Source organism: Aptenodytes patagonicus, chromosome 9 (assembly GCF_965638725.1).
Source record: "Aptenodytes patagonicus chromosome 9, bAptPat1.pri.cur, whole genome shotgun sequence".
In the NCBI taxonomy this organism is placed as follows: Eukaryota; Metazoa; Chordata; class Aves; order Sphenisciformes; family Spheniscidae; genus Aptenodytes; species Aptenodytes patagonicus.
In genome coordinates, this window is record NC_134957.1 from 5,815,881 (window position 1) to 5,843,432 (window position 27,552).

The 27,552-nt window shown below is 35.3% G+C and overlaps 1 long non-coding RNA gene across 1 annotated transcript in view; it reads left to right on the forward strand.

Annotated features, from left to right (window-relative positions):
• LOC143164713 (uncharacterized) overlaps positions 1-27,552 on the forward strand; it is a 159,875-nt gene that overhangs the window by 101,111 nt on the left and 31,212 nt on the right. Inside the window, exon 7 of the long non-coding RNA XR_012996114.1 lies at positions 7,976-8,055. This is a non-coding gene — a long non-coding RNA (uncharacterized LOC143164713). The remainder of the gene's footprint in view (positions 1-7,975; positions 8,056-27,552) is intronic.

Genomic DNA, 27,552 nt, shown 5'->3' on the forward strand with positions numbered 1-27,552 from the left:
ACTAGCTGACACCTGTCATATTTCTAGGAAAGCATTAGCAGGGTTACAGTTTAACATGCTACAGCATCTTATTGAGGTTTCTTGTAATTAGACATTTCACAAACAGGTTTTTTTCTTCCACAGTTTCAGTAGTGTATGAAACATAACTAGGCTGATTGGTATGATAGAATTATCCAAATTGTTTCAAAGGAAATTTGTCAAAAAAAAACCCCAAAACCAACCTCTCGGTTAAATAAAAAAGCCACTTCAACAATCAAATGAAGCAGGCTGAAAAGGTTTTTCAGAAGGGGCGCAATTTATGAGAAAAGAAAAGCTGAGAAAAAAATCCATAAATGAAGATGCAACATTGAATATAAGTAACTTTTTTTTTTTTTTCCATGTTCAGTGCCTTGGCTCCCCTGAAATTTATATGTTTCTGAACTCCAAGGAATTTAGCTATACTGAATTCTTTGAAGTTTGAAGTTCATCCAGATCTTCATATTTTTTTTAGATGTGAAGTATTTGTTGGCAATACAAAGGCTTGCTTTGAGACCAAGAATCATTTTTTACATTTGTTTACAAAACCTATAGGAGGTTTTTATACCAAAATCTTTCTGAAGATCTTAGTTTAGAAATAGTGAACTACCCTTGGGTAATAAAGCGAAATAGGTGATATTCATATGACACAGACTTTAATGAACAGAGCAGAAGAGAGAGGAGATATCAAACACACAGACATGCCTTAGGAAGAGTTAAAAAGCACAGACAATCTGCTGAACTAACACAGCAGTATTTTCTGTTCTGTTTGTGCAACAGGAGATTGTGGGGGCTTAGTGGGAGAGACTGAGAGATTGTACAGAGTTACTGGTGAACTTGCTCCAAAACGCCTACAGATGATGAAAAGTCCAAAGCTTTGCACATATGAGCTAAGATGAAATGTCTCTTCTCTGATTTATCAACTATTCTTTCTTGAAGTAAAAAGATTTTTTTTTCCTTTTAGAACTACTAATGCCAAGTTTTATCCCCTCAGCCCAGAAAACAGGCACCAAAACCTACAGGAGTTAAATATATCCCTGTATGAGAGCATTCTTGATATTTACTATAACAAATGTTTCAAGGAATGAGTCTAAATAAAGAATAATAAAATAAAATTCCCCCCTTCCTCCCCCCCCACCCCAAGTGCTGTTAGTTAGGCGCAATTAACTATTTTTATTCTGTGCAGCAGTTTGCTCAAATTTATTTACTGTTAAGAGAAACTTTCCCCTTTACAAAACACTACAAAACATATATTTGTGTTTCATTAACTGACTTACCTAGACAGAATATTTTTATTTTTACTTTGAAACAATATTTGTTTCAAATATTATGACTATGTACTGTTAAAAATTGTTCTAAAAAAGGAGTATGAGGTACCAGACATTCACCATTCCCTCCGTTTAGCTTATCTGACTCTCCTATTGGTACAGCTGTGAAAGGAGACCAGATTATTATGTGTGGCCAAACCCCAACTGCTCAAGATTTGAGAAATCCTTCCCTAATTTGTCAGGCTGGGATTTCTCTCTCAAATCCAGTATTCTTAGGTGCTTATACTTAGTTGTTTATAAAACACCCCTAATAAATTCAACCAGGCAAAAACAAGCCCATGCTGAAGGCAATGGTGCAGAAAAGTACTCTGGAAAGCTTGAGCAAAAAGCCTGAACTTAAGAATATGCGGTAGATACAAAGTTGTATGAAGTTAGGAGGTAGGAAAGGGAAAGTCAAAGAGGAGTGATGAAATAGAGAATGAATAAATCCTGAGTATAACCTGAACATGTTTCAAAGTAAAAAAAAAAAAAAAGTTACAAAAAAAGTATAAAAGTAAAAGCTATTTTGTATAAATATAATAAGAAAAGATTAACTTAAAAAAATTAGATATAAAAGATGAAAATGTTAGTTTAAATTTACATAATTTATAAATTTTTTCCAGAGATACTTAGAGGCAAAATATAGCATCTATGATTTTTGTATCAGTGTCTACAAGAGGAAATGGGAACTTCTAAATTCAGTGCATTCCCAGTCATTTCTTTAATGCTTTTGATCATGGTATAGAAATGTAGCTTGTACTGTCTTTGTAGGATCACTTGTAGATGGCTGGCTGAGTTTCAAGTCCTTTTTCTCTTGGGAAGTCAAGTCTTTTCCAGCTTCCTAGTAATTAGAAAGAAAAAAACAGACTCCCACTGTGAAGGTATGGCATATCAGCAGAATTTTTATAATGCTGGAACAGAATGATTTTATAAGCTTTGGTAGAACAAAAAAGAAATTAAGTTAGTGCTTTGGTTCTTCATTAGATCATGTTCTCTAGCTACTGATTGCATTCTGGTGTGGTGGTCATTTTGTAATTCTGAGTTTGAGCCTTTGTATGAGAATGTCCGTTAAAGTCCACCTCTTGGAGAACAGCTTGCTTTCTATATTCCAGCCATATTTTACTTGAAAAGATAAATATGTTTTACGTTTTTAAGCTTCTCAGTTTTGTTGTCTAGTTTACAAGTCAGTTCTCTGTGTTCTTCAGTCTTCCTTAAAAATATATAAACTAGTTATTCTGAATTCAATAATAGAGTGCTTGACTTGAGGTGTGGCCATTCAATCTTTAGTTTACATAATGTAATAAAAAAAGAGGCAAAAGGACTCTCTGGACAGCAGAAAAACACTGATAATTATGATAATTCAGAAAATACATGCTATGGGTTAATCTTACCATCACAAATTACTGTAGATAGTTGTGAGCCTGGAAAGAGAATACAGGCAATCTCGTATGCGACTGAAGTCTCCAAAGAGAATCTCACTGTTGTGCTATATACGTTGTATTAGATCCAAAATGAACAGGTTGTGGTGGGTTATAAATATAGCCAGAAAGATGTGCAGCTAAGTCTCTACTGCAATGCTGATTTATACTGCTGTCTGTAGTAATCACAATTCACAATTTGGACCAGAGGGAAAAAAAAAAAGTGTTTTCAAAAGAGGCAATAATAAATCCTAGAAGAATGAATATTCTATCAGGAGAATATCATGAGATGAAGTATTCTATTTATATTTGTATTGAATTTCTGCTGTGAAAGGAATTGCTACAAGTTTACAGCATCATGTAGAGCTTCATGTTTCCTTAGCTGTGAAGCTGTTCAGGTGTTTAGGAAGGTTTTTGTTCTCAGTTTGCTTTGTTTCTGTAGCATTAGTTAACTTTCTCTAAAGACTTTGGCTGCGATTTGCCAAGGAGTATGACTCACAGCTCTCATAGCTACAGGAATAATTCAGACCTCAGACAATCATTTAGGAAGCATGAAAACATTTCCAAACTGGTTTGTAATGTTTTTACATCATCTGTATCCTTCTCTCTGAAATGTTCTTTCCTTCATGCCACAGTGCTCAGTGTAAGCTGCTGCTTAAAAGAAAGGACTTTTTCCATGGCTCACTTTTGACCCTTGAAGCTATGGGTCTTATGGATATCAGGTACTGTATAGACTATTTTTGAGATATGGTCTGAAATCAAATAATCTTATCATACAATGCTCTTTTCTGCAGACTGGCTGAGAAACCCTGTTATCATCTAGTCCAGCATACTGGACTAGAAATGCTCTCTGAAGTAACACACTCATTTAAAAGTAAGGTAAACTAAACTGAAAGTAAGAGAAACATTTCCCTTCTCTGAATGAGAAAGCATAAAGAAACAGGCCAGAATGTCATATCCAGTATGGGCAGCTACCTTACATGAAGAACGACAACAAAGAAATAGATGGGATAAACAGAGCAAAAATGAATGAGTTCTGGTAGAGTAATTTATTTCATCTTCCTGGCAGCGGGATTTGGACCTTAATATTTAAAACACCTCTAGTAGAACTCATTTAGAAAAAAAATAATAAATGAATAAGCATGATAACTGTTAAAGCAGTAGATATGCTGAGTAGGGTAACACATACAGATAAACACATTCAGAGCCTATGATTTTTTTTTTCCATAATTGTGCATGGTGTGTGTGACGTAAAGAATTATCAAACAAAAATAAAAAATAAATTAATAGCCATTAAGGTAGGAAAAATGTGTCTGTCTGGAGATGTGAAGAGATTCACATCTACAAGTGAAGAGATTCATAGTCTGAGTTGCCTAAGGTTTACCTTTCCCAGTTAAATATTGCCTTCATTTTCCCCTCCTCCAGAAATAGAGGCAGGTGTTTTCTTTTCCCTCTATATATTTATGTAGAGGCAAAATAGCAAAACTTAGGAATTTCAGGAGGGCTTCCATTCTCTCTATTCATTGATACCTTTTCTCACACTAATAAGGCTTTTGAGACTTTCAAAGAAAGCTGGGAGAAAGTTACATTCTCTGTTCTGTTTTGAACATACACAATTAATTCAACAGTATCCAAAAGGGGGTTTGGGGGTTTGTTTTGGTTTGGTTTTAATCACATCAGTATCAACATGATTGCCTGTGTTGTTTGGGGTTGGGTTTTGGTTTTTTTTTTTTAGAAGACATTTTCTTCTTTTTATGCTCATAAAATATTTTCCAAACTTTGTGAGGAACAAAGCATTTTGGGTTATTTTTGGTTTCATTAAATCACTGTTAGTTAGCCTTTGATAATTGGGGGTTTTTTACTACTGCTACCATTTTTTCATTTTAGTGGATTTCTAATGTAAGAGCATATTGACTAGAAAGGGCCATTGGAAGGTCTGGACTAAAAAAAAATTATAAATGCATAAACCATTACTAAGTTACTGAAGAACTCCCTCTCCTACTGCTTGGGAACCTTCTAATGTCTTAGAAGACTTATTCATTGCTGGTTTATATCTACTTGCTCTTCTTCCAACATGCTAATTCTTCTGGTATTTACTTCTCTGGTGTCTATCACCCTCCTGAACTTGTAGGAACCCTACCTTTGTGAAGCCTTTATTTTTCCGGGATGAACAAGCCAAGAATTTCTAATCCTCACTCATTTAGCAGACTTAGCAGACTCTGTTTTCCTGACGTTCCTGTTCCAGAAAATCTTCATTTTACCATATTTTACAGTGGTATTAATACTTTCCTATTTGTACTTCAGACATCTCTTTGAGATGTCTGTATCTTAGAATAGTATTTTAAATTTCCTCAGCTGCATCCCCCTGTTCTTCCTGGTTTGAGTTACAGAAATGGAACTTTATCCTTTTCAGTTATTTACATACAGCTGAAATTCTTTTCGTTATCCCTTAAGAGGATATCTTGAAACCTTTTCTTGATCCCTTGTATTCATTCAGTGATTTGGGGTAATTGTCTCTTGCATTTATAGGTACAGAATGGTAAGATATTGAAATTATTTCAAACGGTCATAAAATATTTTCTTGTAGTATGAAGACGTGTAGCGTACATGAAGATGCCGTACAAAAGGTTTTACTAGCACTCATTTAGGATGCTCACCAGAGCTGACTCATAAGTTTTGCTGTTTGTGAGTAATGCTCTAATCTCATACACCTGCTACTGTAGCTTTTGTGCTGTTCCACACCATTGTGCATGCTTTATGGCAGTAGTCTGAGCACAAGATTATGTGCTAGAAACCCCAGAATCCTGATGCATGTCATAGATCTGGCTCTGACTGGTTTGGATACAAATCCACATACTTGGAGCCCTTCTAATGAAAGACCAGCACATACATTTTTTAAAATAAGGAACAGATTTATTAGTTAATAAGCATTCAAAAACATATGCTAGATATCATAAATGATAGCAAGAATTTGGTATCAGAATCTGCAATGACAAACTCAATATGATAATCACATTTTGGAAGATGTACAGTGCCATCCATTCAATCTTTGTTCAATGAGCTGAGCCAGGAGAGGTCCAAAGATGGTTGGAGGTCAAACGAAAAGTGTGACTTTAATAAAATCATGATATGAAAAACAACTTCTTGCTTGCTGAATAAAACATCTGCCTTTTATTTTGTGTCTGTATGGCCATAGAACACTGCTGTTTGAAGATATTTAGTACTTTTAAAAATTATGAATCCTTTTGTCCTTCCAGGACTTGAGAACTCAGTTTTCATAGGCAACACTTTTAGACCACTAAGATTTTTGAGATGTTGCTCAGTGGCTGTGATTAGGTTTACTTTTATCCGTTTAAATCAACTTAATTTTTTTAAGCCCTAACACAAAAGGTTTGAAACTTCAAATACGAAGTTACTAGCTGTCAGCTTTATATTCTCTTGCATACATTCATTCTGGAGCAAATCACAGTTAAATAAATACAGTCACTTCATCCACCACCAAGTAATCCATGTTTAAAAGTTTTAGTAAGGCCAGGTACCCTTATGCTCCCCCAGCTGCAAAAATCTTGTGAATTAAATGTGAATGACTTAATGTTGGTTTTGCTCAGTGTCCTTGTGATCATGCAAGTCACCCTCCAACAACAGTCTAAAGCTCATTCAGGAAGTCTTACACTGACAGAAATGAAAGGGTTTTACAGGACTATCTGATTTTACAGAAACATTTTAGGTTGACTACCACCATCCGAGGAGCTTCGCTGCAATGTCAAGATAAATAACCGTAGAGCTTTTTCCTTTGCTCATCTCTCCACGTTTTCAGTCATTAGAGTGGAAGCAGGAGGAGTATATGATGTTGACTGACATATATAGGAGAAAATGAATTCATTTAATGTGGAGGAGAAAGATACTTAAAGTAGATTAATGACAGAGGAAAAATACAAGCTTCATAAATGATTTGGAAAGTCTTGGAAATAGAAGTATCTACTCTTTTCTCTTTTGTTTTTCTTTTTTTTTCTTTTTTTTTTTGAGAAATAATCTTTACAACTTTCTTGAATGACAGATACGAAATGGCAAAATCTGATACTTCACGAGAGGAGGATGGTGAAGGATTACAAAGCAAGAGCAATAACAGAAAATAAGAGAAAGATGTGGATTTTCTTTCCTATCTATTACCTGACAACTTCTGTTTTACTGTCATGCTACATTTGTCTTCTAATAAAACAAGCTACTTTTATTTTTTACAAAAGCTGCTATTTTACAGTGTTAGGAAAAGGAGAATTTGCAGGTTTACATCCCTCAGTGAGAGAGAGAACAACACAGAGGGAGAGAGGCAGTCACTTACTTCCTCTAAAGAGACAATTTATTTGTTGTCTTATAATGACACTCGCATTCATCTCTTCCTGACCCTTTTTCTCCCTCTCTTTCTGTCCCTTCCTCTCTCTCTTTCTCTTTCCCTCTTCCCCCTTCTTTTCTGTAAAGCTTTTGACATCTAATCCAATGACTTTGTAGTTTGTCTTCTCCATGCCTCAATTTTCCTTAGAGAATGTTTGAAAGTGTTGTGTTGTGTCTTCTCCTTTTGTGAACTGCCTAAAGAGTATCTGTGCTCTCCCTCTTGACAAGAGTTTTGTGTCAGACACCCAGAATGAATAGCAAAAGTCTGTCTTTGACGGGAATACATATACTGACCTTCAATTAAACTGCAGGTTAAGACAATACTGGAAAATCAATAGCTCATTTTCTGTCTTTTGTGCTCAGATTTTGATGTTCACTAAGATAAAGGATGACAATGCTAAAGGCAGGAATCTTTGCAGAACATCCACTGATGTTGCCACAGGCTCAAGGGCCAGGTATGGCCTAATCTTTGCAAAGCTTCCAAACACCAATATGTGATAGATATCAGCTGTAGCTTTATACAACATCCACCGTCTCTGAATTTTTGTCAGGCAGCATTTTCTGTTCTTCTCCAGTCTTCTGACCCAGAGATTCCCAGGAAGGGTCATGAGTAATCAAAACTCAGTTCATTGGAGGTTACAGTTACTGTGAGGAAAATCTGTAGCATGAAGGCTTAAATTGTTTTTATCTAATTTTTAGGTTCAAGCCCTAACTTGCAGGTTCTGGTGCCTGCAAGTCTGGTTTTCCTTTTTTTTTTTTTTTTTTTTTTCATGTGTGTGTGGGAAGGGCGAGTTTTGTTTACCTATGCAATATAAATCTACCCTGATATCTGTTTCCTTGTCTCAGTTCTTTCAGAATCTGTATGGACACCCAGAATGGAGAGGGCACACTGAACTCCACTTTTTGGCACATACCTATCTGGCAAGGTAACTACTACCTCCAACTGACATTTGCGTAATTGTACACACAACAGCAACAGATTAGTTAACCTGTGAGGCCAAAGTCAATGGGTCAAGGCAGGACGTTTCTTACAATGGCAAAAGAGAAATAATCAGCCAAAAGATAGATAATTTTGTCTACAATAGGAGTAAACGTATCTTAATGGACTTCTTTTCTTTTTCATTTTGACAAATTTTGAAATAGCAAAACCTTACTTTTAATCCAAATACATTTTTTTCAAAGGAAAAAATATGGAAATGTTTTATATTTACAAGAAATACTATTTAAATATTATGAGCATCTGTTAAAAATGCTTGTAACAGTGAAAAGGGAAGGACATGACCCCGATGGGAACACATTCGGTCCTGGAGCTTCTCCCTATGCCATGTCAGGAGAGTTCACATGGTGAGGCTGTCTGCCAGGGAGAGACGCAGGGGGGGAGATCCAAGGAAGAAAAAGATGCAAATTGGAAGGACAGAAAAGGAGGGGAGAAAGGCTAATTATCTGTTTCCCTCCAACTCCCTTCCCCATCTACTGCTGTAATGACAAACTGTTTGACCTTAACTGTAGCTGGAAGTTATTATAAGTAATACATGGGATTTATCATAGCTGCATTCATGTAGGCAAACAAATAGATTTCAGCCATAAGAAATTAAGTATTTGAAAAGTATCAAAATGAAAATTGCTCCTTGTCCTAAATGTATTTAAATTTTGACCTGAATGGTATTGTCTTCCGTTCTTATTAAACCTTCACAAATTGATAACTCTTAATAAATTGTATTCAAATACAAAAATCAGACGTGAAATTTGAACTTGGGACAGAAGTTTGATATGTTATGTCACGATGTATTGGAAACAGTCTTTGGCTTTGCCCTGATGTCTGTGTTAGTCCTGCAAATTAAACATTTGTTAGTATTCCATGCTGACCTGGCTGGATGTATTAGCTAGTATTAACTAGCTCTAACTGGCAGCCTCCAGTCCTTGACTAAAGATCTGGTAATTGTGACGTAAGACCCTGAAGCAGAGAAGTGTAAAGGTTAGAAAACTTATAATGTCCCTTACAAGCTCCTGGAGGGAGGATTCCCAGGAGACTCTCTGCCTGTTAAGTAGGAGTACAGAGAGAAGTGGAATAGTTGTGTGTGAAGGAAGTGAAATGTAGCCATGTTCGTGTATATGAATAAGAAACCTTCCAATCATTCTGTGTTTTGTGCTGGTTCCCAGAGCACCTTTTATTTTCTTTCACATTTTTGCAGGTTAGCATCTCTCCTTTCTTCAGGTCTATTTTTTGTAAGCCCTGCACATCACATTCTAAAAAGAATAAAAAAGGGTACAATTCTCCCCAGGCGAGGTTTCTGCCTACCCAATAATCCCACTGACATGCTGCTTTCTGAGGCACTTGCTGTGTGTGACTGCAAGATTTTACAGAGGCAGAGCAGCACAGGAGTGCTGGAGGCATTCTTCTAACGAGCTGTCCAGGTTACTTTCAGATTGTCTATTTTATATGCCTCCTTGATACAGAAGAAGCCAAATACTGGGATCTCCCTACCACTTCTTTCCATGCAGGTCTTAAAGAGAGACGAGCCTAGTTCTTTCCTGAACTTTTTCAGTCTTTCATTTTCAGTAGTAAAAGTAATAGCAACATGCCCTCATACATGAGCAATGGTTGTTCATATCTTTAATATTTGGTATGATGATTCCATTCCAAGCAATGCACCCAAGTTCATTTCTTACATGTCTATTTTATTATCTTTTTAAAAACTGAAAATAAACTCCACTTTTCCATTGATCACAGAAAAGCAAGGAACCAGAACTTAATATGTTGTTTTCTTCCTTGCCTACAAATCCTGCAGTGATAAGTAAAGTAGAAGCATCTTCATGTAGGAATATGAAGCCTGGCTAAAACTTTGTTTTGAACCCTCTAAGTATTTTTTTTTTTATTTTAACTTTGCATGTTTCCTAACAATGTCCACAGCTGGTAGAATCCAAATATAATTCTGAAGTGGAAATATAAGCAAGGATCTGTTTCCAATGTAGTTTAGCAACTGCAACTCAGAAAATAATAGCAAAGTCCTATAAGGACAACTATTGAGGCTCTATTCCTTCCTCAGCTCAATGTGATTTTATGAGAGGTTCTTCAAAATGTGATTACAGCATTATACAGTGAATTTTGTATGAAAACTATCATTACTACCCTTAGAAGATGATTGCATAGATTAATGCTTTAATTCATCTTTTATATTGAAAGTAGATGAGCAACACAACTGGAATGTGTACTTGAAAATGGAGAAAAATTTATATGAATTTGAATTTTTTTACCAAGAAGTTTAATGAACCAGAGAAGCAATGATTCACTCAATAAATCGAATAAACCTGTATTTTCCATAGTTATAACCTGTTATTTCACTCTTCTGGAGGGGAAAAATGACTCTGTTCTTAAGGCGGCTGATATGGAAGGAAAGGAAGGATAAAGTGCATGCAAAGTTGGCATTGGAACTAACGTTGGATTTGTATTGTTCCCATGCAAAAAGTAAACACGAAAAATCCTCTCCAATAGACTTCTACAAATATGATTCTCCATGAAAACTGTATCTACTAAAATTATAATTGAAGTTCAATGGAGCTAAGTAGTTAATATGTTCACTATAAAATCTTAAGTCTCTTTTTCTGGTTGTTGTTTATGAGCAGATTTTTTTTTTTTTAAGAAATGTTAATAGTTTAAAAAATCAAGTTTTTGAAATAATTTTAAACTCCAGACATCATGAGTAGTTCAGTGGGTATTGACTGCTGGAGGTTGGAATTTGTGGCAAATCAGATAAGTCCCACAGCAGTAAGCCCTTCCAGCACAAATACTGTGTGGATTTTACTTTCCTTTTGCAAATACTGGTGCATAGTACTTTGAAATTAACTTCGCACAAATGTGCATGCCAATAAGTTAGTCACTCAAATGTTCATGAAAATCAAACACCCCAAAGGATGTGAGCATGGCCTAGGAGAATTGGTTTAAAAAAATCAGCTGAATATTCAGATATAATATTTTCCTCAAGAAAATTGTTATACCATGGACAGAACCTTAATAGTGACAATTTTGATAAGTAGCTCTGTAACTCTGAAGTGATGTCTTTGCCTAGAGGGCCTCATGCATTCAATCATAGCCAGCTTATGGGGAGATTTAAAAAAAAAAAAAAAGAAAGGTGATTGAGAATGGCATAGTTTACATGAAGTAAAAATATCTTAGATGCTTAGAGCTTGAGTGAATAAAATTGCACTCACTTCTGTGTCATTCTAAAGCCTTTGGAGTCTGTCAAATGCAGCTTTCTCTGTGGTTCAAGTAGCAGTGATACAACTGCACATCTACTCTCCAGCTCAGGCTCTGCACTGCATGACACTGTGAGAGTTTGTACTTGGTTCTGATCATATCCACTTGGAAAACCTTACTTTGGCATAGTAACCACTTGTGAAGTCCTTTTACTTCACATTTATCATGAGGAAGCAAATGGCTGCCGTAGCTAAATTTGTGATAATGTGTTCATGTGCTCACGCCTTTACTCCAGCTGTATTTTGCAATCTATGCATCTCATACATCTTTCAGCTGTGAGGCCTCCCAGAAAAGTCTCACCGAAGTCCTTTTCCCTAAGGATGAAAAGAACTCATCACTGAAGAACACATATTTTATTCCCAGATGCTTCTGCTATTTCTTTATATGTAAGGCATTTAAAAAAAAAAAAAAGTTGAGAATTCAATTTTTGAAAGTTTTCCTTAAAAGCGATGACTTTTGTGATGGTGAAATCTCAGACTTAGCTCTGTGAATGGGATTCAAAGTACCAGTCCTTGACCAGGTCCATGATCCCAGACCTAATTTAATTTTCAGTTATCAGCTTAAGATGTCAAATAAAACATAAAGATTATGTTTTAATGACATGCTGATATAATTTGGCAGCTGATCTGACAGATCCCAATAGATTTTTCACTAAATAGGATCCCTTGCTGTGTCTGAATTACAGCTAACAATGACAAAAACATGGGATTTGCCGGGACTACTCTGGGTGTGAAAAATGATCCTTAGTTATGAAATGGCATGACATAGAGGGTTATTGCTTATTCCAAAACTGTGCAGTAGATTTTATTTTTCTTCATAGACGTCCAACATTTACAAAACAGCTTATCTGGAAATCCAAAAGTGAAGAAAGAATCCAGATACCTGATACATATATATATTTGGTCTTTAAATATAAGCGTAGCTCTGCACTGTGGTTTAACAGGATTTACAAGTACAGCTTGAAGGTGCCATTCAAATCCCTATAAAATTAGTAAGTTTAAATTTAGATAAACATGCATTAAAATTTGGAAGTATCGTCAACAACTTTGTATTTAAGGTCCAGATATTAAATTAGTTCTTCATCTCCACTGAAAGTAACCATAAGAGCTCTAAATTATGCTGGTATAATATTTCACTGGAGTCTACTTTGTCATCCAACATCTGGAAACTCCTTCCAAACCATTGCCATGTTTCCTGTATAGAGCTGAAAGGAATGACAAAAATCTGGAACCATTTGTTTATACCCATTTCCTGTATCGCCTTCTATTTGTCCCAAGCGGTTGTGTGGGAATGTAAATAAGGACAAAGGTATGACCCCTCTATGCTGAACTTGGCAATTATTTTTTAAGGCTTCTGTGAGTTTTTAAATAGAAAGCTTGTAGAGAGCTTCTGTTGTTCAGCCCATATGCAACTGTTTTTTAACATTGTTCTGAAATAGCAGTTGCACAGATCAATGAAAACAGGAATAAAATGAAATCAAAGACACTGGATACAATTTGTTCAAAAAACTTTCTAATTGATACTCAAGATCATGTCCTTTCACAGGAAAACTGTTCTTCAATGTTTGTCATGCAAACTCATGCTTAACATTTTCAGGAGCGACCAACCAATTTGTTCTGGTACAGACGGTTTTATCCATGATTTTAATTCATGTGTTGCCATCTAAACTGAGACCAAATTAATGCTGATGTTCTCTGACCTCTTAAATTGTAATGCCAATTATATGCTACTCCCATTAGAACGCAACTGCCTTCCACATCTGGAGCAATGAGGCTGTAAACAGCTTGGGGTAATCTGGGTAGGACATGATGTGCCACCATTACATAGGACCACACTTTCTCTTACTGAATTCTCAAAAAAGGCAAAGTATGAATTTAGTGATTTTGTCAAAGAAGCTTCTCAATTCTAGATGGCAGATTAATCTGATATTGAGAACTGTTGGGTTTGCATTTTGTTATTTGGTGTCTGATACATGTCTGGTGTAATAAGGTCACACATGCTAAGAAATGAACCACCTTTTTAAACAGCAGTTGTGGTGTTACTGGATGCCTTATGGATTACAATTCATAATCATGCATCCATCTGGACTAGATGATCATTATAGGTCTGTTCTAACAAAAATATTCCATTCCATTCCATTCCATATGAATAGAATACTGTAGATGGCTGGCCTGAATCATGAAAACACACTCTTGCCACAATTACATCTCTTTAAAAAAGACTAAAAAGTCAGTGACTGCAAATGTGGTATTTGCAATTTAATGCATTAAAGTGAAAAATTGGTATTGACAAAGATGTATCTCAGAATAAATGGCAAACGTGTAAATCATCTTTGAACAAGCACTGATGGCTCTTTTATTTCACTTCATACTAAGTCATCCATTTAGATTTGATGGTTTTGTTCTGTTTGAGGCTTGTTAGCCAATATGGTAACTGTTGCTATAGTCTTTTTAAACTATAGGCATGTGCTTCTGAGAATCCTGCCAAAGTAGATTATGAATTCAATTCAGACTGTCTGGGCTTTGTGATTTTTTTCTTTTAATGTCAACTATTGAAGTACCAATAAGGCACGACAAATGATGGTTCATGGCTAGAAATAGTTTTATTGCTGAGCTATTAACACATATCATCAAAGAGATAGATGAAATAAGAGTAAGTACAATCTGTTTATTAGAGTCCAGACATGGAGGCAGAAACAGTTATGATTATGGAAAGACCTCTGTTTGAAGAGAGTCTAAAAAGAATAGACCACAACAAGTACAAGAGTAGGCTTACAAAGAGAAGAAACAGCACAGATGAGCTGATTTTGACTGGATTTTACAGGGAGTGTATGTTTATGAATTAGTACACTTTTATTCTTTAATTCCTACTTATATGGTTGAAACTATCCTCAATTCTCTTAGAAGAGCTAAGCATTAGAGATCAGCCATGCGCTAAAAGGTACAAAGGAACAAAACTACTGCTAGAAATAAAGTATTCATCAGCTGTACTGTAAGAGGGTTTTGTACATTTTCTATAATATCTGGATAGTAAATTTAGACTGTTCCTGTGAGGTGAAATAGCAATTTTTCTTTGCCTGTGCTGTAGGAAAAAGGAGTGCCACAATTCTATACAGCAGCTAGAAAAGTATCGAAGCAATTGTGATCACTAATCTGATTGCAGTGCTTGAAATTTGGTAGAATGACAGTTAAATGTAGTGCAGAAAGCCCTTCATGCCTGTAAGAAAATGAAAGTATCATGGTATGAATTTTCATTGCATGCTGCATTTACCAGGTGTTTTCCATTGTTTTAACTGTAATAAGGTGACCTTGATTTTCTAGATTTAAGATTTCAGTAGTTCATTTTACTGAATTCTGATGATCACAGAAAACAGTAATTGCACATTGAGTCTTACCGACCGGCAAGCATGTGGCCAGCTGACCCAGAACACAGAAACACAGAATTTCCATACAAAAAATTTGAGTCTGAATGACATTCTCCTCTATAAAAGACATAAAGGCACTCCATACTGAGTTAAAGGCAAATGAGATTATTAGAATTATGTTCTCTATAAATAGCTGTAAAGAGACTGCGTGTATCTAGCAAATGTAACATTTCAATGCAGTTGCACAGCTAGTTACTAAATTCCCTTATGCAAAATACAAATTAATAAATGGGCCTAAATATCACACTGCACACCTCAGCAGAATTGTTCATATGTCTTTTAAGTATATTTTATTTGGAGGTTAAAAGACTATCCATTGAAATTTTGGCCATCACAGTCTATAGGTTTAGCATAATGCTGCGGGAGCTTTATTATATTTTTGGTTACTATTACTGATCATAACTTTGCTATGTGTTGTAAAATTTTTCTAACTTTTAAATGTCAGAAAGAAGGAGAAATGGTTAGACTGATAATAAGAAACTTCTTGTCACTGTCAGGAACATCAATAAGATTTTACTGATATGGTGACCTGGAAAACAGGAATCATCATGTTGATAAATTTGCTGTAGATGAGGAGGAGATCCTTATACACAGACAGATCTTTTTTAGTATTGCTGCTAATTGTTGCAATATGCGTCCATTAATGGCCCTTGTGTCATGCTTTGTTTCTTCACCGTGGTATATGTAAGAGCAGGCTAGGACACCATATTCTAGAACTGTTGTGTATAATGTAATTTAAATTCAGGTGTTCTGGTGTTTGTGTTCTCTTTGTCAGTACAAGTCCCTAGTACGTGTATGAAGTAAAATGATTTAAAATTCATGAGCAAGTGTTCTTCCAATAATGTCCAATTACTTCATTCACTATTCACAGAAAATCACTTAGAAATTTCTAAACAAGGAGAAACAGATTTGTACACAATCCTTTCTTCAGCAGAATTTTTGCCAGGTGAAAAGCATACCTGGTCAAATCCTCACCTGTTAGAAATATTTCCAACAGCTAGAGAAATGTCTCTGAAGCTATACTTGTTGCTCCACAATAAATTGGTTCTTTTTTCTTTATTAAAACTATTCTGATTTCTTTATTTTGTTTATAATTTTATTGAGTTATCCTCAAATACTATTAGATATTTTAGTGTTCGGATGTTGGGTTCCTTTGCTAATTTCTTTGGATAACCTCTCATTCCAGATCCATAAACTGTATCTATTAAGAAATATGTGTATTCGACCAGTCTCATTTGTGTATTAGTTTAGTGGTTGTCCTTCTTTTTGCCTTTGATTTTCTTGTTTCCCTGGAACACAGTTGGTGTACTTTCTGAGTATAGTCTCACCATATTGAGCTTATCCTCCCCATTTTAGCTTCCTTTCTGCTGTCTTTCTGAAAAGAGGAATAAAATAATTATTAATAAATTCAGCCTGTAAGATAGGGTCTATTAATTGGTTAATGACAGCAGTGTTGGTTACTACAAGAACTAGCTGTAAGATATCAGCATATCTTCAATCAGAAGACAAGCTGTCATTGAATAGTAACTGAGTCACATTTTTATGAGAAGTACATCTATAGGAATGTATTGGACATGTACATGTGCATTTTTTTTAACTATATGACTAATGAATTAATCTCTTACCACTTTGAACAAACAAACAAACAAAAAATCAAAATAAAGAACAGCTTCACAAAAATAGTGGAAAGCAGTTATCAAGACGTAAGATGTACAGAAAGTTTGTACTTTGGGGAAAAAATACAGCATAATTGCCATATTTTATGTCACTACTGTATGTTGTCTTACTTTATTTTCCTTAAATATACAATAATGATTTTTTTTTTTGGTGTGTTTGGAAATCAATGGTATGCCTCCAGAAGACAAAGCTGTCTCTAGAGATACCTTATCTGCTGACATAAAGTATCTATCACACATTTATCCAAGAACTGCATATAGTGGGAAACACATAGCCATGATCTTTAGATGATTAGAAAACTTCCTACAATTAAAACAAGAATTTTTTTTGTATTCTCAGTGGAGGTAAATCACTGTTAATTATAAACTATATTTGTTTCATTTAAGATAAGCTACTTTCAAGCTGAGAATCATTATCTTTTTCAGGAAGGAATTTTACCACTTCTTTAAAAATTATTATCATGTTTTAAACAATTATTTCCTTAGAACTGCTTAGACTCAATGGATTATTCTTGTTGCCAGGATAACCTTTAAGCCACTGATTCCCAAATCCATTGGATCATATCCCATTATCTACCATCAACACTTCTCAGACCATCATGGATCCTTATCATAAAACTTTTAATTGAAAATATTGCAACAGGGATAAGATTTGGAGGCCACTTGTGGAATACTTGGTAAGGTATTGAAAACATAATTTGCTAACTACAGCCCTAAACGAAGAATCTTACAAATAAGCAATTTGGTTAACAATGGGTTTACTTGTAGCTTTGGGGCATTTCTGAAGTGATATGCTAAACTGACTCTCTAAAGCAATTAAATTCACTTCTAAAAAAAATTAAGACTTACTCTCCAGCTGTCACGGTATAACCAGAAGAAAATGACTATCATGGGAAAACTAAACTCTTACCTCTCCTGGGCTTTTCTTCAATTATATGTTGGCATGTCACAGGAAAGACGCTTATTGACATTTATGAAGTTTTATTAAAATTTATCTTGTTTTTTAATAACAATTTGAAAAAATTACAATTTATTTGTGGAATTGGATTCCAAGCCCCACTGTAAATTGTGTACCTCGTCTATTTTCTCTATGTGTGTGGATTTGTCAAGTTGCAGTGTGGCAGACAACGTTTGCTTGAGTTCTTTGTTCTAAATTTGCATCTTATTTCTTTTATAAAGGAGTGATCGGGCAAGGTGACACTGTCTGGAGAGAGGGGAGATGTTGCCTTTCCTGGGCAAACACTGAGCATTGTCTGGGGAGATTATGCCAGGCAGAAGAGAGAGACAGGGTCATAACAGCAAGCTGGACACTCACAAAGGATCTGTAGACTAAGCAGTGCAGGGAACAGATTTCCAGGCCTCAACAACCTTCTAAATAACCTTCCTTGATCAGCAGGGATTATTAAGGTTTTGCCACTATTCAGAAAGGTGCAGAATAGACTGAAATCCACCTGGAAGCAGGGATATATCTGGCCACTTGGTTTTAAGTTGCTTTTATATTTCTACCTGGGCTTACTTAGCTATTTTGAATTTTCTCTATAAAAACAAATAGTCTAATTTATTTTCTGATAAAACCTAACTTTTGAGTTAAATGTCTTTTAGTCTTTTTAAGAAAAAGAACATCAAGACAAAACTACCCTAGAGGACTGAGTAATTTAGAGTTAAGTTGCCGTGAGTTTTTTCCTCTTGAGTAAATATCTGTTCATAAAATTGATCAAAAAGTGAGGAAAACTAATTCAAAATAGATTTTAAAATTTGTGATATAATATTTTATGAAGTCATTAATATAGACAAATGTGTAGAAATGAAAATTTTATGTCCATTTTTACACCACATTCAGGGTTTTGGTTGGTTTTTTGATTTTGTTTGTTTAAACTGCGGTAGCCTTCACAGTAGTTCATTGAAAAGTGTGGTTGTTCTTTTATTTTGATTCTATTTGACTGGATCAATAGAAATAATCAGGTTTCAAAATTTCCAGTCAGTGATATTCACACAGAAGCAGAGCTGAAGTTTCTAGTGTGTGGAGTATAATTGATCTACACTATATCAGTCTCGCTTCTTCTAAAATTGGGCTCAAAAGCTCAGATTTAGTAATTTCTCAGTTTATCTACCTGTGATTTGATTGGTGCTTCTGGTTCTCATTTTGCTAATTTTTTCCTTCAATCATTTCCCCTTGCCGCCATGGTACTGTCATACGAGAACAGCATTTTTATAATAGAATCATAGCCTTCTGCAAAGATATTAGACATAGTATTTATGTAGGTATAGATCTCAACAATGAGCTGCTTTTATATGAGATGATAGAGAAAAATTTCAGTCTGATGAGTGTTGGCTCAGCCATGTTCAGCAAAGAGCACATAATTTCATTGTTTTTCTCAGCTTAAAGATGAAGATATATAGGCTGTTAGCTTGATCATGCTTTGTTCTTTGGAAGTCTCTCTTGAATTGCCATTGGTCAAGAGAAAGATGCTCATTCGCTACATCAGAATTCTTTAATATACCTGGTTTGCTTGTTCTAATCTGTTTTGTTGTGTTATGTTTGTAGCTAAACCTGGGTGTGAAGAATGAGGAGTTCATGAAGCTCATTATGCTTCATTCGATTTGAAAATTAAATTTTGCAATTTGAGAGTTGTAAACACTTTTGTGAAGCATTGCTTCCTGTAATGGAAAACAACACGTTCCTACAGTGTTGTTAGGAAATAAATTTGTATCATGAATCTTTAATAAGTCATTCAATATGTTGTGCCCTTGGGCTATTGATATACCAGTAATCGTACCTGTATTCTGGAAAAAATGTGCAATTTGGAAATCTTTTCTTCTTTTCAAGACATGTAACAATTTGAATCTTATTAAGTTTGCTTGTAATAAGCCACAGCTATTTCAGACTTTCCTTCTTCCAATAAAGCTTCTCAAAGACAGGTAGCTTTCTGTCACATCTGTTTCCCACCACTAAACTTTGCAGGTTTGTTTCAGCAGTACTGAAAAGAGAGCAAAATTCTATTAAGTATCACACTTTCTAGTATATATTGCATATATTTTCAGTATCCTTTAGGGTCTTTATTTGAGTTAGTTGTTATTGAATCAGACTTTCAATAGACTAGACACTGGATAGTCTCCTGCCCATGGACCTTCAAGCTATACATAAAGTATTTATTAGAAGAACGCTGAAAAGAGAAGACCGCATTCTTTTTCCAGAGGTCTAATGTAGAACTTTATGTGTTATCTGTGGGTAACAATACAATTTGTGCATAACAATACAGTGTACTCTTGCAGCGACTCTTTGAAAGATGCCTTTTTCTTTGAAAAAGAGCTGTATTTTGTGTGTGTTCACGTACACTCACATTCAAGTATGTTATTTGCTAAGTGGAATTAATAGATTTAAGAAAGTTTAAGTGAAGTACTTATTCTTTCAATACCTTGTATATCAAATGAGAGCTGCTATTTTTCCAGAAGTTTTTAGAATGCTTAGACTTGGAAATTAGATAATTAAATTTTAAAAATTGCCTAACTGGAGTTAGAAGAAGAAAGTATGTCCTATTTAAATAGCCTCTGCCTAAGTTTTCAGAAGCCTAGATTATTTTTCTTCCACTTCAGGAAGCCATTTCACCAGCCTGTTTCTAATTTTTTTTACTTGAAAAATAGGGATAGCAGCAATATTCTCCTTTGGTCTTTTCTGAGATTAAAATTCTTCAGATAGAAGTTACTCTTAAAATAACTTCAGTATTTTTATTTATTCCATGGACATGGTTCTTTTCAGAATACTCTGTTAAAAAACCCAAGGAAAGCACTCTCAGCAAAAAGAACAAAGGTACGACAAGCAGAAGGATAGGTATCAGTTAATTCTAAATCCTGCAATAATTGTATGTTCTGAAATTCACTGATGAAGGCGGGGGTGATCAGTAGTATTTCCCAGTTGTGTAACTGGATCATGTGTTTTGTCTCATCTATTTTATTTTTTTTTTTATTCAGACTGGCATTATGGAATTCCTCAAAAAGTTGCTCATACTGAGTATATGGTCCTAGGGCAACTATCTGAATGTTTCTGAACTCGGGGATAAGAAGAAACATTATTTATGTCTCTATAGAAAAAGAAATTTCACACTTTTAAAATATATTGAACATAGTTACTTTTCTTAATAAATGCATTCAGAGGGCAATTATTGAGCATCAAGGAATCCAGGATCACTTTAGAATGAAGTTTTAGAAGTAAAGAAAAAAAATTATTTCAGGTAAAGGAGAATTTCCTTTGAAAGTAATTGATTGGAGTGTCTTTGCAGATCTTCAAGCAGAGCAGTAATAATATTACCCAGTTAGAACCTTCCCTTAGCTCAGAAGCAAAAAATCATTAACCATAACTTTTCTTCTCTCTAATTTCCACATTTTAACTTTAGCATTATGTTTGACTTCAGTTCATGCTCAATAACTTCCATTCTGTTGTAGGATCCTATCACTGACTTAAAGCTTACTTCTCTTGATCCTCAAAAATTTTTTTGTAAAGCCCCATGTAAGAGCAGCAGAAGACAAAGCTAAATTGCTATAGTTATCGTTATTACGATTAATACTTCCAGTCTGAAAAGCTGTGCTGTAGGAAAGACCAGACCAACTCTTTACTTGAATAATGAATGAAAGAGCTCAGGTTAAGAGTACACTTACTATTGTGTGACTGACCAATAAATTATCTTTGAATGGCAATAAATTCATGCAGTCAATATAATAGAATTCGATATAATTCTGAGTAAAAATGATCCAAAACAATGTGGAAGAGGAAATTTCAATACACATTTCATGCTGTATGGGACAAATTATCTCAAGGAAATTAGTTTTTCAAACTTTTTCTTTGGACTCTTGCCTCTCCCCTCCCTACTTAAGGAATATTATGGTCTCTGTGGTATGATGAGGTGAAAGTTATTTATGACTTATGCTTACTTGAGTTAAAATAATAAAAATAAGCCTACTGGAAGAAAAATCTTCACTTTTCTTATCAGTACCATATTAATTTCCAGTGTACAAAATATAATGTACTAGGCTTGAGAGAATTTAAACAGAACTATCCTGTTGACTATACTCTGTTGTTCCTGGTAAAAGTTTAACATATTCCTTAAGATCTCCACTGATGGAGACCCTACAGTTGCTGTGGTTCTCTATAGTCTAGGGCTTCTTCATTACTGTGAGAAATGTTTCCCCTTCCCTTCCAGATCTAACCCTAATTCTTCTCACTGTAATTTAAACCCCAAAACATGAAAAACAGATTATTTCTTTCCTCTTTTCAAGGGCCTCTTAAATTCATAAAGAACCCAGTCTTTCCTTTCAGCTAAATAGTACCTAACTCTGTCTTTTCTCATACAAGTTTCTCTTGACCTCTCATCCACCTCATTGCTCTCCTCTGCCTATCTCTTGGAACACAATGTCTGAAACTCCTATTTCAACAGAAATTCTATCCATGCTGTGTAAATAGGGATCACTTCATATATCTTGCAAGTATTAACTCCTGTTTGTAGATCCCAGTATGATATTTGCCTTCAACAATATCATGACATTGACTCATACTTTGGTCGCAATCTAAAACAATGCCCAGATTTTGTTCTGAAGAACTTCTGTCTAATCTTTGATTCTTTATTGTGTATTTGCAAAACTGATTAGCCCTACTCCAGTAGCTCCTTCATACATTGAAATTTGCTTTTAGAAATATGTGTGTAGGTGCATGTAAGATTACAAAAGTATGTAGGTGGGATTAATGCATATTAATTAGTAGTAGGTCTTCATTAAGACTAGGCACAATGCTAATAAAAAATCTGGGGACTTGAGTTTCAGTGTCTTGCCCTTAGTCCAGCAAAATGTTTAAAATGCTCTTGGAAGTAAGACTCTGAAGTTGCATTGTCAGGTTGAATTAAGTAACTAAGTACAGAAGCAGAACCAAGGCTCCTGCACAAGAAACTGACTTTTGGTCTCAAACTCCATGCAAGAAATTTTTGGGGTTTGGTTTTTTTGGCATTTGGGTTTTTTTGTTTTTTGGGTTTTTTTTGAACACAGCATGGGAGGAAGATATTTGTTAAGTTTGTATTTAATTGTGCCGGCTAAGTTCACATAAAAAAGTCTTATCCCATTTGTGCAAGCTAGGTTTCAAGCTATCAATTGACTATTGTGAGCAGGGAATATGCGTAAGGTATAAACTGCAAAGAAAGAACCCTTGTGTAGGGAAGATGGGCTTGAGTCATTTAAATGGCTATGCCTAGGCATTTCAGCTTCTGACTTCTACACAGGAGTTCTGTCTGTCTTACACTAACAAGCTAAATCTTCAACTGGGAGTGAATGCTTATATTGAGTCACATTAACTTATGCAGCTACTCACTATGTAAATTGGGGCAAGTCGCTATGGTAACCTGCTGCATAAAACAGCTATCCTTGCAAGCCGAACAGGCCCGTCTGATGTCGAACCCCATTGTGTTCAGGATCTGCTTTGATCTCAAGGAGCCAGTGTCAGATACGTGGTGAAGAGGACAATACTGCACAACCATCCTGTTCTGGTGTAATCAACGACTGTTTTTCCTTTGTGCTATGAAACCCACAACCTGCTCTTCCTCTACATGAAAAACACCAGCCACACATTTATTTTTAAGGATTTTTTTCTCTTACACTGAAATCAAAGCAAATGATAATTCGTGACAATTAATTGTGACCTTCAGTGTTTTGTAATGAGAGAAATCTTCACAGGTTTTTTCTAGTGAAGAATTAGTTATTTTGTGATTACATTAATTTCTCCATTATTGTCCTTTCATATTTGTTCAGAAGTTAGCCTACCAGTCGTCTTTTTTTTGGATTTGCCTTAGTCTTTCACTACAATAACAGAAGTCAGTTTTCTTTAATTTCATTAGAAAATACATTTTTGACATATTTGAGGCAGAGTGAGCAGACTGTATTAGTGGTCGAATATTATACAAAAGGCTCTGGAATGGTTAAAAACACAGCAATGCTGTTAAAGCACAAATGCTACATCATTCACACCTTGCTCTTTAAGAAGAGCGGTGTTTATAGAAAAGCTTACGGCTTAGAGCTAGAATAGTACAAAATATAAAAGAAAGCAAGGAACCAAACCACCTGATGAATTGGTACAGGGATTACCTTCATGATACACATTTTTCAGTCTGTATGCTCACAGCCTTTACTGTGGAGACAGAGCATTCTTGTGTTTTTCATTGAATTTGCAGTACAACCTGGGGGTTGTTTCATTTTCAATCAAACTGCAAAGTTTTCTTGTTAACTCATATATAGACAAACCTGCCCTCATTTGCAGAGTCCTCCCAACAATCATGTGCCTTTTCTGAAGTCTGCACATCCCTTTAAAGTCTCACTGGACAGCACCTCAGTAGGCTTGACGTGATTTCAACAATCCCTTTAATCTTATTGGGAATACAGGCTTAGAAAGGCCTTCCTCTGCTGAGGCTGGTTCTTTAAATTTATTAAGCTTCATTTTAAAGTGAATGTATTCTTTGCTTTGTTGTGTTTTCCTCCTTTCCCTCTCCCCTTACCCCATGAGAAGGCTGCTTCAGAATCTCATCCTTCTGGGAGTTATAAACCAGTTTCGTGTCTGTAGTCTAAATTTCTTCTTTGCTTTAATGCTGATGTGACAACACTATCAGGAGCTTTAACAGCTTTTTTTTCTTTTCCCCAGTGGTTGCTATCACCAATATATTTGTAAATAACAATTGCTCAGTCAATAAATAAACTTTATTGTGTATTTAAACTGATGCTTAAAGTAATTCTGGAACCCAGAATACCAACAAATTTTAGCTTGACTTCCCAGCAACAATTTAGCTTGAGTCCTGCAGCTCTGGTGAAAGTAAGAATGTGCTTGGAGACTAATGCAAGCCCATTCCCTTAAGACAGTAGGAGCTAAACTGCTCATTAGAGATCCTGAACATAGCACCACCATTTCTTCTTTCCATTTCTACTTCTCCATCCCAGGTCTATTGTCAGCCTTTAGAAACAATCCAAGACTCCAAACAGAGTCAAGACAGAGGACTAAAATGTACAATATGAGAAACATCACAAGAAGATACCTATAAAGAACTGTGACACCTATGATTTGAACAAGACAAGGGTGACCATCAGGGTTGACTGTAGATCTCAGTATTGATACATAATTACACTTTTCTTATTACGTGTGTATAATTATCCTTCAAAACCAAAGCTGTCTCACTGGACAAAAGTTGAGAACCTGATACATGTTATAATGTACGCTAAATACAGAAGTTTTGAGAGAAAACACAAAGCACATGAACAGAAGTTACTATTTTTCTGTTGAATTGATGCAAACAAGTGTTTAAAAAGAATTTATTCATTTAATTCATAATACCATGCTGAACCTTAAAATTAATAGATCTAGGCAAAATAACTTTCAGTTTGTTAATGTCTTCAGTGACTTGAAGACAATGACCTATTATACATGTTTCTGGTCTTAAGAGGCTCTCTGAAAAGTATTTCAGACTGTACAGTTCAGTGTAACTTTTAGTAGAAAGTGACTGTTGCCTTAGTTGTCATTGCATGTACTGGTTTTCTAATTTCTGGAAGGGATTGGAATATTATGATTCGCAGCATTAAGCGGAACATGGTTAAAGGCTGAATGAGTGACAAATGCCTCCGGAAACATTTAAAGAGAGCCAACTTTTTCACAAGGACACTTGAAAGAAAACAGCTTTGAAAAGAAAAAAATATCAACTTTAGAACATTCACTTTTTTATCAGAAGAAATGGACTATACTTAATACAGAAAAATTCTTATCTAGTAAAAGAAACAAAAATAATGTTTAATTGTTCCAGGACAGTGTGTTAGTAATTAGTTTTATTTCACTGTATGTAACAGTTCATTTATACACCATCATGTGGCTTTTTCTTTACAGTTAATACATTTGATGTTCAAAGAGATGTATTTCTTGTTCAGCAAGGCAAGATCTTCTAGTTTCATCTAAAACAAGGGAAATTTTGTCAAATTTTTCAATCCCCTGAATTCAAAACTAGCCTGATGTCCCTTTATTTTCAAAGAGATGTAATCTTCTATAGTCATAAGTCAAAGCAAGTTAGCATCTTTCAGGATCTGGATTTTAAATAACTGAGAATATGAGTCTTCAGGGGCCGTAGGTTTATAGATAGCTATAGATAGAGATATATAGATAACTGTAGCTATGCAGTTATGTAATCAGGTAAGAGTTTGGAGTTTAAATACATTTTCAAATACCTCGTCCTTGGGAAATTTATTTTTATTCCAGAATGATTTGTGTATAATGTGAGGCGCACGGTGGTATGTGTGACTTTGTTGGTTTGCTACTGACTGATATTTTCCTTCAAAAAGAGCTTGCCTTAAGTCACAACTTAAGGAAAATGGAGAAGACCTGGTTTGGCAGTGAAGGATTGCAATAGCTTGGAAACCTGGTCAAAGAATTTTCTGCATGCTTTATTTTCTAACTATTATTCATCTTTGTATTTTAGTGATGAATAACAATACTCTTTAATTGGATACTATTTTTAGCACTTTTCACTTAAAGTTCAGTAACTAGTTTGCTTTTGGAAAGATCTTTTTATCACTTCAATTTTTAAAAGAAAATATTTACATGACAGAAAGGCGCTGCTAGATCTGATCCTTATACTTATTAGTAATTAACAATTTACTCAGTAAGATGTTTGACACTGTTGACATTAAAAACAAAAGGATGCCTTCTTTAACTCAGGAATCCAGTCTTCCTCTGCAGACAAGAATTTGTTTAGAAGGCATATTTCTATAGAGCCTCATAAATATTCAACTCATTTTTTCAGCTATATGTACAACAATAATTTTCTGAAGTGCTGCATTCTGTAAGCAAGAATATTTTTAAATTAAAACCAAATTATGTTAGATACAGATCTGCCAGCTTTAGGTAGGCATCATTAGTATCGTGGTAGTTACAACTTAATTGTTCTCTTGGCACAGCAGGGAAGGAACAGGAGAGGCCAGCATTTCACCCTTATGGGATGGTCTTCATCAAGGACAGCAGAGAGAAGAAAGCACACTGATATATTTGCATTAAAAATACATTTAACAAACTGTAGGAAAGAAGCAGGTAAAGAATATTTGAATACTTTCCCAAACTGATATTCATTATTTCCAACTTAAATCTCCAGCATCTGATTAAATAGCACCACTGATTCCATTAAATATGTGTGTGGAATGAACAGACATTTTTAACACTAGGTCCAGAAGTAATCTTTATTAGAAAGAAGGCAAACCTTTGTATAGCATATACAATTTCATTTTTCTTTCTTTTGTTCTCAGTTTTAATTGGATATGATTTCTATGAAAGTTACTGGCTGTCATGATATATGCAATTTTGGACAAGGAAAATGTACCTTCCTACCAGTAAAGATAACCTAATGTTCTGGTTTCGGCTGGGATAGAGTTAATTTCCTTCCTAGCAGCTGGTACAGTGCTGTGTTTTGGATTTAGGATGAGAACAATGTTGATAACACACCGATGTTTTAGTTGTTGCTCAGCAGTGCTTACACTAGTCAAGGACTTTTCAGCTTCCCGTGCTCTACCGACTGAGCAGGCTGGAGGTGCACAAGAAGCTGGGAGGGGGCACAGCCAGGACAGCTGCCCCAAACTGGCCACAGGGACATTCCATACCATGGGACGTCATGCTCAGTACAGAAACTGGGGGAAAGCTGGCCGGGGGGGCCGCTGCTCGGGGACTGGCTGGGTATTGGGTGGTGAGCAATTGCATTGTGCATCACTTGCTTTGTATATTCTATTATTATTATTATTATTATTTTATTTCAATTATCAAACTGTTCTTATCTCAACCCATGAGTTTTCTCACTTTTACTCTTCCGATTCTCTCCCCCATCCCACCACGGGGGGGTGGGGAGTGAGCAAGCGGCTGGGTGGTGCTCAGTTGCCGACTGAGGTTAAACCACGACACCTAAGTAAAAGCATGAGGCTTATTGTAACTTTTGAATGCACTTCATGAGAAAGATTCCGTTAGGGACCTGTTTTTCCCCTTTGTAAAAAGTATTGTTTATGATATTATTAATAACCTATC